The sequence below is a fragment of the Giraffa tippelskirchi genome, chromosome 10 (genome assembly GCF_054371585.1).
Source record: "Giraffa tippelskirchi isolate mGirTip1 chromosome 10, T2T-mGirTip1v1.2.pri, whole genome shotgun sequence".
Taxonomy (NCBI): Eukaryota; Metazoa; Chordata; class Mammalia; order Artiodactyla; family Giraffidae; genus Giraffa; species Giraffa tippelskirchi.
Window position 1 is genome coordinate 154,958,631 of NC_137284.1, and position 12,211 is coordinate 154,970,841.

General features: G+C 45.3%; 2 non-coding genes across 2 annotated transcripts; both read left to right on the forward strand.

Annotated features, from left to right (window-relative positions):
- Nucleotides 1-6,068: 6,068 nt before the first annotated feature.
- Nucleotides 6,069-6,140, forward strand: TRNAC-GCA (transfer RNA cysteine (anticodon GCA)). The gene has a single exon. It is a non-coding gene; the product is annotated as a tRNA-Cys (tRNA).
- Nucleotides 6,141-7,478: 1,338 nt separating this feature from the next.
- TRNAC-GCA (transfer RNA cysteine (anticodon GCA)) lies at nt 7,479-7,550 on the forward strand. The gene has a single exon. It is a non-coding gene; the product is annotated as a tRNA-Cys (tRNA).
- Nucleotides 7,551-12,211: the final 4,661 nt, after the last annotated feature.

Genomic DNA, 12,211 nt, shown 5'->3' on the forward strand with positions numbered 1-12,211 from the left:
AGTGTTTCAGTTAAAAAAAAAAACACCAAACATTTCTCACCATGTACATTAAGGAACACATACGATGCAGATCATGGCCTACCCAGCAATGACATTATTAATTATAAGAGAAACAAGCTTATTACTCAGATTATGACTCATATTTACAAGAGACGTTGAAGCTTTATAAGGCTGACCCTGGAGTCAGCCGTTTTTGATGACCTTGTAATGAGAATAATGCTGCCTCTGGCTTTGAAGGTGAAGCCTGTCACATCAAAGGCTACTCTGATGAAATTAGGAGTATTTTACCGGGACACCAAGTCCTTTCTAGCTTGGCGACGGACAAAACTTACTCAGTAGCACCTAGTCAACAAGCCCATACTGAGTACCCGCGGGTCGTCAGCCTGGAGAGTATATAATCAAGGTGATCACATTTTGTAAACAAAACTCCCATGTTTTCAGTATAACAGAGAATTTTTATGTCACTTTCTGGTGCTAAGAGATCATCTTAGGTAATGTAATCTGGACCCTCAAAGTAGAAAAACCTGGGACAGTTCATGGATTCATCTAGATAAAAGAGAATATCTGAAATGACCATTGTTCCAGAAAACAAACACGCAAGGAGGTTTGATCCACTGACACTGCTCAGGGTGAAGCTCCATGATGGCGGACGCGGTTGTTGCCTCAAGGAGCTCCCAACGGCGGCAATGTAGGGAGATGGACGTGAAAGCAACGTTCAGTCTCGTGCAGGAGGTGTGCTAGGTCCTTCCTGGGGGAGCAGGGTGGTTTCTTAGAGCATACAGGGTCAGTCGGAATTTGCTAAGCAGACAAGGGGTGGGGGGCAAGGAATATTCCAGACCGGAATCAGAAAGTCTGAAGCGTGGGGAATGGGAAATTACATACTCTTCTCAAGAACTCATAGAAATTAGAAGATACTTCGAAACGAATGACGACAAACATAGAACAGATGTAAAATTTGTGTGTTACACCTCAAGTCACACTCAGATAGACTTAAAATTTTTTATTTATTTTTGGCTGCACTGGGTCTTCATTGCTATGCACAGGCTTTCTCTAGTTGCGGCGAGTGTGGTCTGCTCTTCATGGTGGTACACGGGCTTCCCATTGCAGTGGCTTCTCTTGTTGCAGAGCATGGGTTTTAGGTGCACAGGCTCAGTAGACGTGGAGCACTGGCTTAGTTGCTCGAGGCTTGTGGGATCTTCCTGGACCAGGGATCGAACCTGTGTCCCCTGCATTGGCCGGTGGATTCTTAACTACTGGACCACCAGGGAAATCCCCTCAGTATTTAAAGTTCAATATTTTAGCAAAATGACGACACAAGTGATATTACGTCTTTTGTGCCTCACATCAAGAAGAAATGATGACAAAAAATTAAAAAATTAAAAAAAGGAAATGATGTTAGTTTGTTACATTATTAATGAAGTTGAATTTGGATAATGAATTGAAGTGGTATTTGGCAGACTTTCCTGTATCCTGTTCCCTGATAATTTTCATCTAACAAATTAAGCATCCACTAAGTTTTTACAATGATGGTCATAAATTGATGATTTTATATTTCGATCCTTCTTTTTACATTTATTGATTGACTTGTTGGTAAAGATTTTTGTAAAGCTTTCCTTTCTCTACGTAAAAAAAATTTAAAAACCGTAGTAACATGAATTTATGGATTCTTTAATGAGTTATAATGTTTGTGCATGTGTGTGAAGTCACTACAGTTGAGTCTGACTCTTTGCGACCCTGTGGACCGTTGCCCACCAGGCTCCTCTGTCCATGGAATTCTCCAGGCAAGAATACTGGAGTGGGATGCCATGCCCTTCTCCAAGGTATCTTCCCGACCCAGGGTTTGAACCCACATCTCTTATGTCTCCTGCACTGGCAGACAGGTTCTTTACCACTAGCAGTGGCTGGGAAGCCCCAGTGAGCTATAACAATTTCCTCCATTTGTTTTGACGCTCAATTTGTCCCGAATTTAGCTGGTGGCAAGCCTCTCCAAGCTGGCCCTGTGCTCTGTTGACATGTCCCCATCAGTTTTGGGGCACTTTCCTACTCCCTAGCACGAAATGTTCCATCGTTCACCTTTTAGGTTTTCTGCCCAGCCTTGGAATCAGCCAGATCTCCGAGTTTCTGGCTCTTTTTAATGGTGTTTAATAACCACAATATGGGCATCAGGAGTGCTCACTGCAGCTGAGATGTTTCTAGCGCTCTTCAGAGAGCAGAGTTAAGAAGCGCATGTGTGTACCTGTGTGTGTGTGTGTGTGTGTGCACACGTGCACGCACTGTGTGAATGTGTACTCACATCACTATTTACAATTCCAGTCCAGCTCCACAGTTCTTCCTTGCCTGTCTCCGTTGCATATTTTTATCTCCTGTCTCAGGATTAGAACCCTGGTTCCCCCAAATATCAAAAATCTATTCATTTGCTCAAAAGCATAGGTTTTGTAAGTTACACCAAAGCAGCTTTCGGTTCAATTCAGTTCAGTTGCTCAGTCATGTCAGACTCTTTGTGGACTGCAGCACGCCAGGCTTCCCTATCACCAACTTCTGAAACTTGCTCACATATGTCCATCAAGTCAGTGATGCCATCCAGCCATCTCATCCTCTGTCATCCCCTTTTCCTCCTGCCTTCAATCTTTCCCAGCATCAGGGTCTTTTCCAATGAGTCACTTCTTCACATCAGGGGGCCAAAGTATTGGCGTTTCAGCTTCAGCATCAGTCCTTCCAATGAATATTCAGGACTGATTTCCTTTAGGATGGACTGGTTGGACCTCCTTGCAGTCCAAGGCACTCTCAAGAGTCTTCTCCAACACTACAGTCAAAAGCATCAATTCTTCGGCTCTCAGCTTTCTTTATAGTACAACTCTAATACCAAGTAAAGTAAAACAACTTTACTTCTAAGTAAAGTTCAGTATCTCTTTTTCCCCTTGTATATATACCACTGAACGTACTTTCTTCTTTGTGGTCAAATTATCAGTGTGACATACCATTGGGTTTCTGGGGTTTGTTTATATTTCAGGTTCGTCTTTCTATACTTGAGTTGTTTTTTTGGAAATGTAAAACATTAAAAAGATTCAAATTTGAGGCTATATAAAAGTGTACACTCAGGAAGGACCAATTCTCTGGTCTATCCCTTACATCTCATTTTCATCCTCCCCGAGTCATGTTCTATTTCTTGATCTGGATGGGAGATTACACAGGTGTATTTTTTATTATTATTCATAAAGTGGAACGCCTATGATTTATGTATTTTCTGTACCTTTTACACACGAATGAAAAAGCGAAAAAAATAAACCCAGTGAGATGTGCCAGTCAGCATTCATCCGAGAAGCAAAATCACCCTAAGTATTCTTGAACAAGGGAATTAGAGAGCCTTACACAATTTATCCTGAAGTGAAAGTCCAGAAGGGGGAGTTGGAGGATCAAAGAACAGTCAAGATCCGGCCAAAAGTCAAGACATAGCGAGGAAAGAAGAGGGGAAAGGCTGAGACGGGCAGCAGAGCCCCCCAGTCCACCCCTCAGGACTGGGGTGAAGGTGGGGAAAGTGAAAATTTGGGGGCAAGTTGAAGCAGATGGAGCTGCTGAAGAAAGGGAGGAAGGTACAGGAGGCCCAGCGCTGAGCAGTGATTTTTCCAGCAGGCGCCTTCACAGTGGTACCAAGAAAAACGAGACTGCGAGATTGCGAGCAGAGGTTTCTGGGGGTAAAACTGGGAGGGAGATCTACGTGGAAGAGGAGGGCCAAAGCCTGCTAGTTGTCTGTAAGGCAAAGTTTCCATATCTTCAGAACTTCTGAGAATCAGTAGAAATTGCAGTGCACAGTGGGTGTGGGCATTTCAACACAGGTGAGAAAATATTTATCGGCTACCGCTCATAAGCAAGGGGGTATAGCTCAGGGGTAGAGCATTTGACTGCAGATCAAGAGGTCCCTGGTTGAAGGGACCTTGAACCCCTCAAATAAGTCTTGTTTTAGTACCTACACCAAATTACACCTTCAGGTGGGTTTTTCTCAGTGGGCAGATTGAGGGGTGCAGCAGTTGGTAAAGGAGATGGTGGTAAAGGAGTTGGTAAAGTAGAAAGGAAGCTGTCTAGCTCATCTCCTGGGCTGGAGATGGAAAGTCCCAGAACCAGAAGGATGGTTCTAGCCTAGACCATGGGGACTCAAGGCTCATCTGAGCAGTAGAACTACCTGGAAACGTGGGAGTATAAACATATACATCCCCCGCCGGGCCTGTCTCCAGAGATTCGGGTTTTGTTTAGCTGTTTTCAACAGTACCCTTCCTTCCTTTCATCCACTCACATCACAGAAACACGAGATGATTTTTTTTTCTGGGGCCACATTTAGCAGCTCCTATACTAGATCATCCTAAAAGCCCTTCCAGGAGAATGGCAGTCACTTTAGAGGACTTGGCATGAATTGAAGGGTGGAGAGAAGCTTCAGGGCTTCCAGGTGGGAGGGGGTCCAGGCTCAGGGGAAGGAGAGGAAATGGGTTTAGTTCACAATGGAGTTGTCCTCATGGGCTGACGGAAAATTTAAAAAAGGTGCTGCTGAGATTACAATTATAACAAGGGAGGGGCCTGCGTGGTTGAACCACAGGGACCCCTTTTTGTCAGCTCCATCTCAGGCTGGCAGTCTTATCCCCTCCTCTCCTTTAGCCCACTTATAAGGAATGTGTCCAAGACAGATAAATTCTCCATCAGCTTTTACCCTTGCCTCCATCTGAGATAAAGCATAGAAGAGTGCCTTTTGCTAATCCAGTGGTTACTGGCCATGAGATCCCCACGTTCCCTGGTTCCCATTGGGGTGGATGTCTTCCTTCCGTAGTGGTCAGATTCTGTCTTTAGCTTTGGCTCCTTTAAATCCCCTGGTGCCCTATCAGTGGCGCAGGGCACCACTCTGAATGATGCTGGGTCGTTGTCCGCCGGGTCCTACCTGTGAAGGTCATCCACAATAAACTTTCGCATTTGTACTTTATGGAGTTGTCTGCTTCTTTTTCCATTCTTAAAGTTCCTCCTTGGTTCAGAGGCTGTGATTCGATCTCTCCACCTTCCAAAAACTCCCTTTCAGTTAGTTTTCTGTGATTGAAAAAATGCCTTTTTTTAGCCTCTGGTCCTGTGGAATTGAGTCTTCATAGGATGGAGGAGAGATCAGATAGTTTAGGTCTTTGCAGAAAGCCTCTCTAGCTTCTTGCAGCCCCAGGTGAACTTCTCCAGGGCTGACTGCATGCCCATGCCCATTAACACTTATCTTAGAGCCTTGCAGACGTCACCTTTCCTGCCGGTTCATCCCCTCCTCACCATACACATGCACCGCCGTCGGGGGGAAATGGGAACTTTGATGCCTCTCATATGCTCCCCCCGTAACCAAGCACAGTGTGGTGCTTGCAGGAGGCCCTCGGGCTCCAGTCACTCCATGCTGAGCTGCTTCAGCAGGGCCTGCACAGAGCGAAGAGACTAAAGCCAGGGCAGCGGTGGCAGTGGTGGGAACTGTTAAAGGTGCATGCGGACGGAGACTGGCGGCTACACAGTAAGGGCTGCAATCCACTTTCAGTCATGTGATCCAGTGCCACGCCCGGGGCTACTTTTCCACTGGAACCTCAGTCACCCGCCTCGAACAGGGGCCCTGGAAATGTACTGTGGACGTCAGCTTTCGGCCTGAGCAGCAGAGACTCACAGGGCCCATGGGGGTGAGTGGGCTGCAACGTGTTTTCTCGGGAAGATGATCTAGGTGACTGCTTCGGTTTTGAGTTTGTTTAGGAATAGGTTGCTGGTCTTACCAGCTCTTCAGAAATAAGTAGAAACTTTCAGTGTGTTACAAGTGTCCTGGGTGTGATCATGAAGGTGAAAGGTGGTTGTGTGCAAGATAAGTTGCTTCAGTCGTGTGTCCCCCATGGAATGTAGCCCACCAGCCTCCTCTGTCCATGGGATTCTCCAGGCAAGAATACTGGAGAATGCTCTCCTTCAGGGGATCTTCCTGACCCAACGATCAAACCCGCGTCTCCTGCATTGCAGGTGGATTCTTTATTGCTGAGCCACTGGGGAAGTATGAAAGGTGGTTATTAGACACCCATAATAAGTAAGGGGGTATAGCTCAGGGGTAGAGCATTTGACTGCAGATCAAGAGGTCCCCGGTTCAAATCCGGGTGCCCCCTACTACACTGGACTTTTTATGGAATATTGGAGGAAAGCTGGCAAAGGCAGTGGTTTCCATTCTGTTCTAATGGATGCTCAGTTATTCACGGTGGCAGCTTGTAGATGGCAGACCAGTTGTCTCCCGAGGAAGCTCTTGCAGGCATGCATGCATGCTAAGTTGCTTCAGTCGTGTCTGACTTTTGTGACCCTGTGGACTATAGCCCACCAGGCTCCTCTGTTCGTGGGATTCTCCAGGCAAGAATACTGGAGTGGGTTGCCATGGCCTCCTCCAGGGGATCTTCCTGTTATTTCAGGTCAATAAACTCACATCATGACCACATGGAGACGCATCTAGCTAGTTCACAGACTTTACTGCCCTGTTTGTTCCACTTGAAATTCTTATTTCACGTGTTCCGGGTCCTCTCACTCCACTCTTCCTCTCCATTTCTTCATCAACAATTTGCTGTTCAGTTGCTCAGTTGTGTCTGACTCTTTACTACCCCATGGACTGCAGCACAATAGTTTAAAGTGAAAATCATACTCTCTGGCAGGTTTTCTCCTCCAAAGAGAGGAAATAATAATAACCACTAATAATAATTGTGGGCTTCCCTGGTGGCTCAGATGGTAAAGAATCCACCTGCAGTGGAGGAGACCCGGGTTTGATCCCTGGGTCATGAAGATCCCCAAGAGGAGGGCATGGCAGCCCACTCCTGTATTCTTCCCTGGAGAATCCCACAGACAGAGGAGGCTGGTGGGCTACAGTTCATGAGGTCCCAAAGAGTCAGACACGACTGAGCGACTAACAGTAATATACTTACAGCTGCAAGTTGCTTAGTTATATAAAATATTTGCCTAGGAGACATGAGGTTATCACTAACTTCAGGAAAATAAAAAAGATCCAGGTTAGGGAGTAAGAAGTTCACCAACCTCCCCAGGGTCCCCACGAGCACCCCCAGGTTTAATGCACAGATACGCAGGCTGAAGAGACACCTTCTGGTTGGAGGTACTGGGTGTGTCTCCGAAGAGATTGGCAGGATCTCTTCAACTTGCTGTTTTGTAGTGAAAAACAAGAGAAAGGCAAATTCTAAAGGCCCTGCCAGAAATAGATGTCCATGCTTCTCCAGGCTGCTGCTGTCACCACACATGGAGGAGAAGGGGGAGATGCAGGCATGTGAAGGGGTAGGGTTGTGGAACTCCAGGGCCTGGGTGGGGAGACTTCTATGGGCTGAGCTTGTGGAGGAATAAGTTGCTGGTCTTACCTGCTTGCTAGAAACCAACAGAGACTCCCAGTATGTTACAGGAGTCCTGGGTGTGACTATGAAGGTGAAAGGTGATTATTAGACACCTATAATAAGTAAGGGGGTATAGCTCAGGGGTAGAGCATTTGACTGCAGATCAAGAGGTCCCTGGTTCAAATCCAGGTGCCCCCTGCCATATTGGATTTTTCATCCATGGAGGTTGTTATTCATTCCATTTTCCTTCATCTTCCCACCGATTCAGATCCTCCTTGGAACAGGAAGCTCCAGGTCAGCGCTAGTACAGGAGCAGCCTGGGTGGACCCCCTTCCCGTGTCTTCCTGCACTAGCACTCCAGCTCTCCCTCCTCCTTGTGGCATCTGAGGTTTCTTCTATGTGTTTCTCAGTTCTCCAGCTCTGTTCGATCCTCAGAGAGAAGGCAAGGCCCCCGATACAGACGGATGGGTGTTTTTAGGGCAGGCTAGAAAGCTGTTGACTTCCCAGGAACAGACAATAAATGGTAGCCCTAAACCACCACCCTCACCCAAAGCAGTTTGGTGCAGTGAAGTGGGGGTGGGGTGGGGTCAGACCTGTGGAAACAAGGGGCCGGGAGCCCAGGTGTGTGGGCAGTTATGGAGACCTCTGGGCAGCTCTTGGGCTAAACCAATGCTATTGGAAATGGGTTGGGGATTCATCAGGCAACTTCTCTCCTTTTCTTCTTGTTGATGACCCAACACACCGACTGAGGCCTGGAAAGCTGTAGACTGGAGGGAAGATGTCTTACTAGGAGCCAGGTCTGCAGCTTCCAGAAAGTCAGTCCTGGAGGAGAATCTATAGCTTAATTTTGCAGAGTTTAGCGTCACCACATGGATGAAAAGTGTTCATTAGACTATGCTGGTGTTCCTGGCAGTATAGCTCAGGGGTAGAGCATTTGACTGCAGATCAAGAGGTCGCTGGTTCTGGGACTGGCACAAAGGCGGTCAACAAAGGCACAAAGGTAGATCAATGCAACAGGATAGAGAGCCCAGAAATGAACTCAGGCATCTACAGTCAATTACTCTACAACAAAGGGGGCAAGAGTGTACAATGGGGAAAAGACAGTCTCTTCAATAAGTGGTGCTGGGAAAACTGGACAGCTACATGAAAAAGTAAAATTAGAACATTCTCTACCACATACAAAAATAAACTATAAATGGATTAAAGACCTAAACGCAAAACCAAATACTATAAAATTCCTAAAGGAAAACATAGGCAGAACACTCCTTGACATAAATTGCAGAGATGTTTTTTTTGACTGGTCTCCTAGAATACTGGACTTAAAAACAAAAATAAAAATAAATGAGACCTAATTAAACTTAAAACCTTTTGTACAGCAAAGGAAACCATAATAAACAAAATGAAAAGACAACCCACAGAATGGGAGAAAACGTTTGCAAAAGATGCAATAGACAAGAGATTAATTTCCAAAGTATACAAACAACTCATACAGCTTAATATTAAAAAAAAAAACTCAATAAAAAAAAATGGGTGAAGATCTACATAGACATTTCTCCAAAGAAGACAACAGACGCAGGGAAAGATACTCAATGTCACTAATTATTAGAAAAAGGTAAATCAAAACTAAAAAGAGTTACCATATGATCCTACAATCCCACTCCTGGGCGTGTATCCTGAGAAAACTCTAATTAAAATGATACATGCAATTGCAACATTGTTAATCAGCTATATCCCAATACAACATAAAAAGTTTCTTAAAAGAGACACATGCCCCTCAATGTTGATTGTTCACCCTCAGCACTATTTACAATAGGTAAGACAGGGAAGCAACCTAAATGTCCATTGACAGATGAGTGGTGCATATATTTGTTCTGTTCGGTCGCTAACTAACCGACTCTGCAACCCCGTGGACTGTAGCGCTCCAGGCTCCTCTGTCCTTCACTATCTCCTAAAGTGTGCTCAGATTCATGTCCATTGAGTCAGTGGTGCTATCTAACCATCTCATCCTCTGCCGGCCCCTTCTCCTTTGGCCTTCAGTCTTCCCCAGCATCAGACACGTGCAGCATAAGTGGCAGCTTGCAGCAAGCAGTGTGAGGACGGTCTTAGTTTCCCAGAGTGGGAGTCCTAAAACTGGACCAGAGGAGCCAGCAGTCAGGGCTAAGGTCCCTAGCAGTGTCTGCCTAGTCAAGAACGAATTCAGGCAAGGAGGCAGAAGGAAAAGAGTAAAGTAAAAAGTTAATCGAAAAGAAAAGTACATGCTGAAAGGTGAAGGGCGAGCTCAGAGAGAGAGTCACTCCTTTGGGAAGTTTAAATCCTTTATAAGGGGGCAGTTCTATGGGTCTTTGCCTCCCCTTGGGCCAACCACCTTGCCTTATTTCCCCCTGGTTAATTGTCTCAGGACCTTCCCCCGGGGTGTGCACACCTTAGCCAAGATGGATCTCAAAATGAAGGCTTCTGGGAGGAGCAAGACTCATTCTGGCCTGGAATTATCCTCTGACTTTTGACTCCAAGGAGTCTCTCTGGGCATGTGGAATATCCCCCTTATCTTTTACTCAGTTCAGTTCAGTTCAGTCGCTCAGTAGTGTCTGATTCTTTGTGACCCTGTGAATCGCAGCACGCCAGGCCTCCCTGTGCATCACCAACTCCCGGAGTTTACCCAAACCCATGTCCATCGAGTCGGTGATGCCATCCAACCATCTCATCCTCTGTCATCCCCTTCTCCTCCTGCCCCCAATTCTTCCCAGCATCAGGGTCTTTTCCAATGAGTCAACTCTTCACATCAAGTGGCCAAAGTATTGGAGTTTCAGCTTCAACATCAGTCCTTCCAATGAACACCCAGGACTGATCTCCTTTAGGATGGACTGGTTGGATCTCCTTGCAGTCCAAGGGACTCTCAAGAGTCTTCTCCAACACCACAGTTCAAAAGCATCAATTTTGTAGCGCTCAGCTTTCTTCACCGTCCAACTCTCACATCCATACATGACCAGTGGAAAAACCATAGCTTTGACTAGACGGACCTTTGTTGGCAAAGTAATGTCTCTGCTTTTAAATATGCTATCTAGGTTGGTCATAACCTTCCTTCCAAGGAGTAAGCGTCTTTTAATTTCATGGCTGCAAGCACCATCAGCACTGATTTTAGAGCCCCCCAAAATAAAGTCTGACACTGTTTCCACTGTTTCCCCATCTATTTCCCATGAAGTGATGGGACCAGATGCCATGATCTTAGTTTTCTGAACATTGAGCTTTAAGCCAACTTTTTCACTCTCCTCTTTCACTTGCATCAAGAGGCTCTTTAGTTCTTCTTCACTTTCTGCCGTAAAGGTGGTGACATCTGCATATCTGAGGTTATTGATATTTCTCCCGGCAGTCTTGATTCCAGCTTGTGTTTCTTCCAGCCCAGCGTTTCTCATGATGTACTCTGCATATAAGTTAAATAATCAGGGTGACAATATACAGCCTTGATGTACTCCTTTTCCTATTTGGAACCAGTCTGTTGTTCCATGTCCAGTTTTAACTGTTGCTTCCTGACCTGCATACAGGTTTCTCAAGAGACAGCTCAGATGACCTAGTATTCCCATCTCTTTCAGAATCTTCCACAGTTTATTGTGATCCACACAGTCAAAGGCTTTGGCATAGTCAATAAAGCAGAAATAGATGTTTTTCTGGAACTCTCTTGCTTTTTCGATGATCCAGCAGATGTTGGCAATTTGATCTCTTGTTCCTCTGCTTTTTCTAAAACCAGCTTGAACATCTGGAATTTCATGGTTCACGTATTGCTGAAGCCTGGCTTGGAGGATTTTGAACATTACTTTACTAGCGTGTGAGATGAGTGCAATTGTGCAGTAGTTTGAGCATTCTTTGGCATTGCCTTTCTTTGGGATTGGAATGAAAACTAACCTTTTCCAGTCCTGTGGCCACTGCTGAGTTTTCCAGATTTGCTGGCATATCGAGTGCAGCACTTTCACAGCATCATCTTTCAGGATTTGAAATAGCTCAACTGGAATTCCATCACCTCCACTAGCTTTGTTCGTAGTGATGCTTTCTAAGGCCCACTTGACTTCACATTCCAGGATGTCTGGCTCTAGGTGAGTGATCACACCATCGTGATTATCTGGGTCATGAAGATCTTTTTTGTATAGTTCTTCTGTGTATTCTTGCCACCTCTTCTTAATATCTTCTGCTTCTGTTAGGTCCATACCATTTCTGTCCTTTATCGAGCCCATCTTTGCATGAAATGTTCCCTTGGTATCTCTAATTTTCTTGAAGAGATATCTAGTCTTTCCCATTCTGTTGTTTTCCTCTATTTCTTTGCATTGATCGCTGAGGAAGGCTTTCTTATCTTTCCTTGCTATTCTTTGAAACTCTGCATTCAGATGGGAATATCTTTCCTTTTCTCCTTTGCTTTTTGCTTCTCTTCTTTTCCCAGCTATTTGTAAGGCCTCCTCTGACAGCCATTTTGCTTTTTTGCATTTCTTTTCCATGGGAATCGTCTTGATCCCTGTCTCCTGTACAATGTCATGAACCTCTGTCCATAGTTCATCAGGCACTCTGTTTATCAGATCTAGTCCCTTAAATCTATTTGTCACTTCCAAGAAGAGGTGGCAAGAAGTATACAAAAAAGATCTCAGTGACCCAGATAACCATGATGGTGTGATCAGTCACCTGGAGCCATACATCCTGGAAAGTGAAGTCAAGTGGGCCTTAGGAAGCATTGCTACGAACAAAGCTAATGGAAGTGATGGAATTCCAACTGAGCTGTTTCAAATCCTCAAAGATGATGCTGTGAAAGTGCTGCACTCAATATGCCAGCAATTTTGGAAAACTCAGCAGTGACCACAGGACTGGAAAAGGTCAGTTTT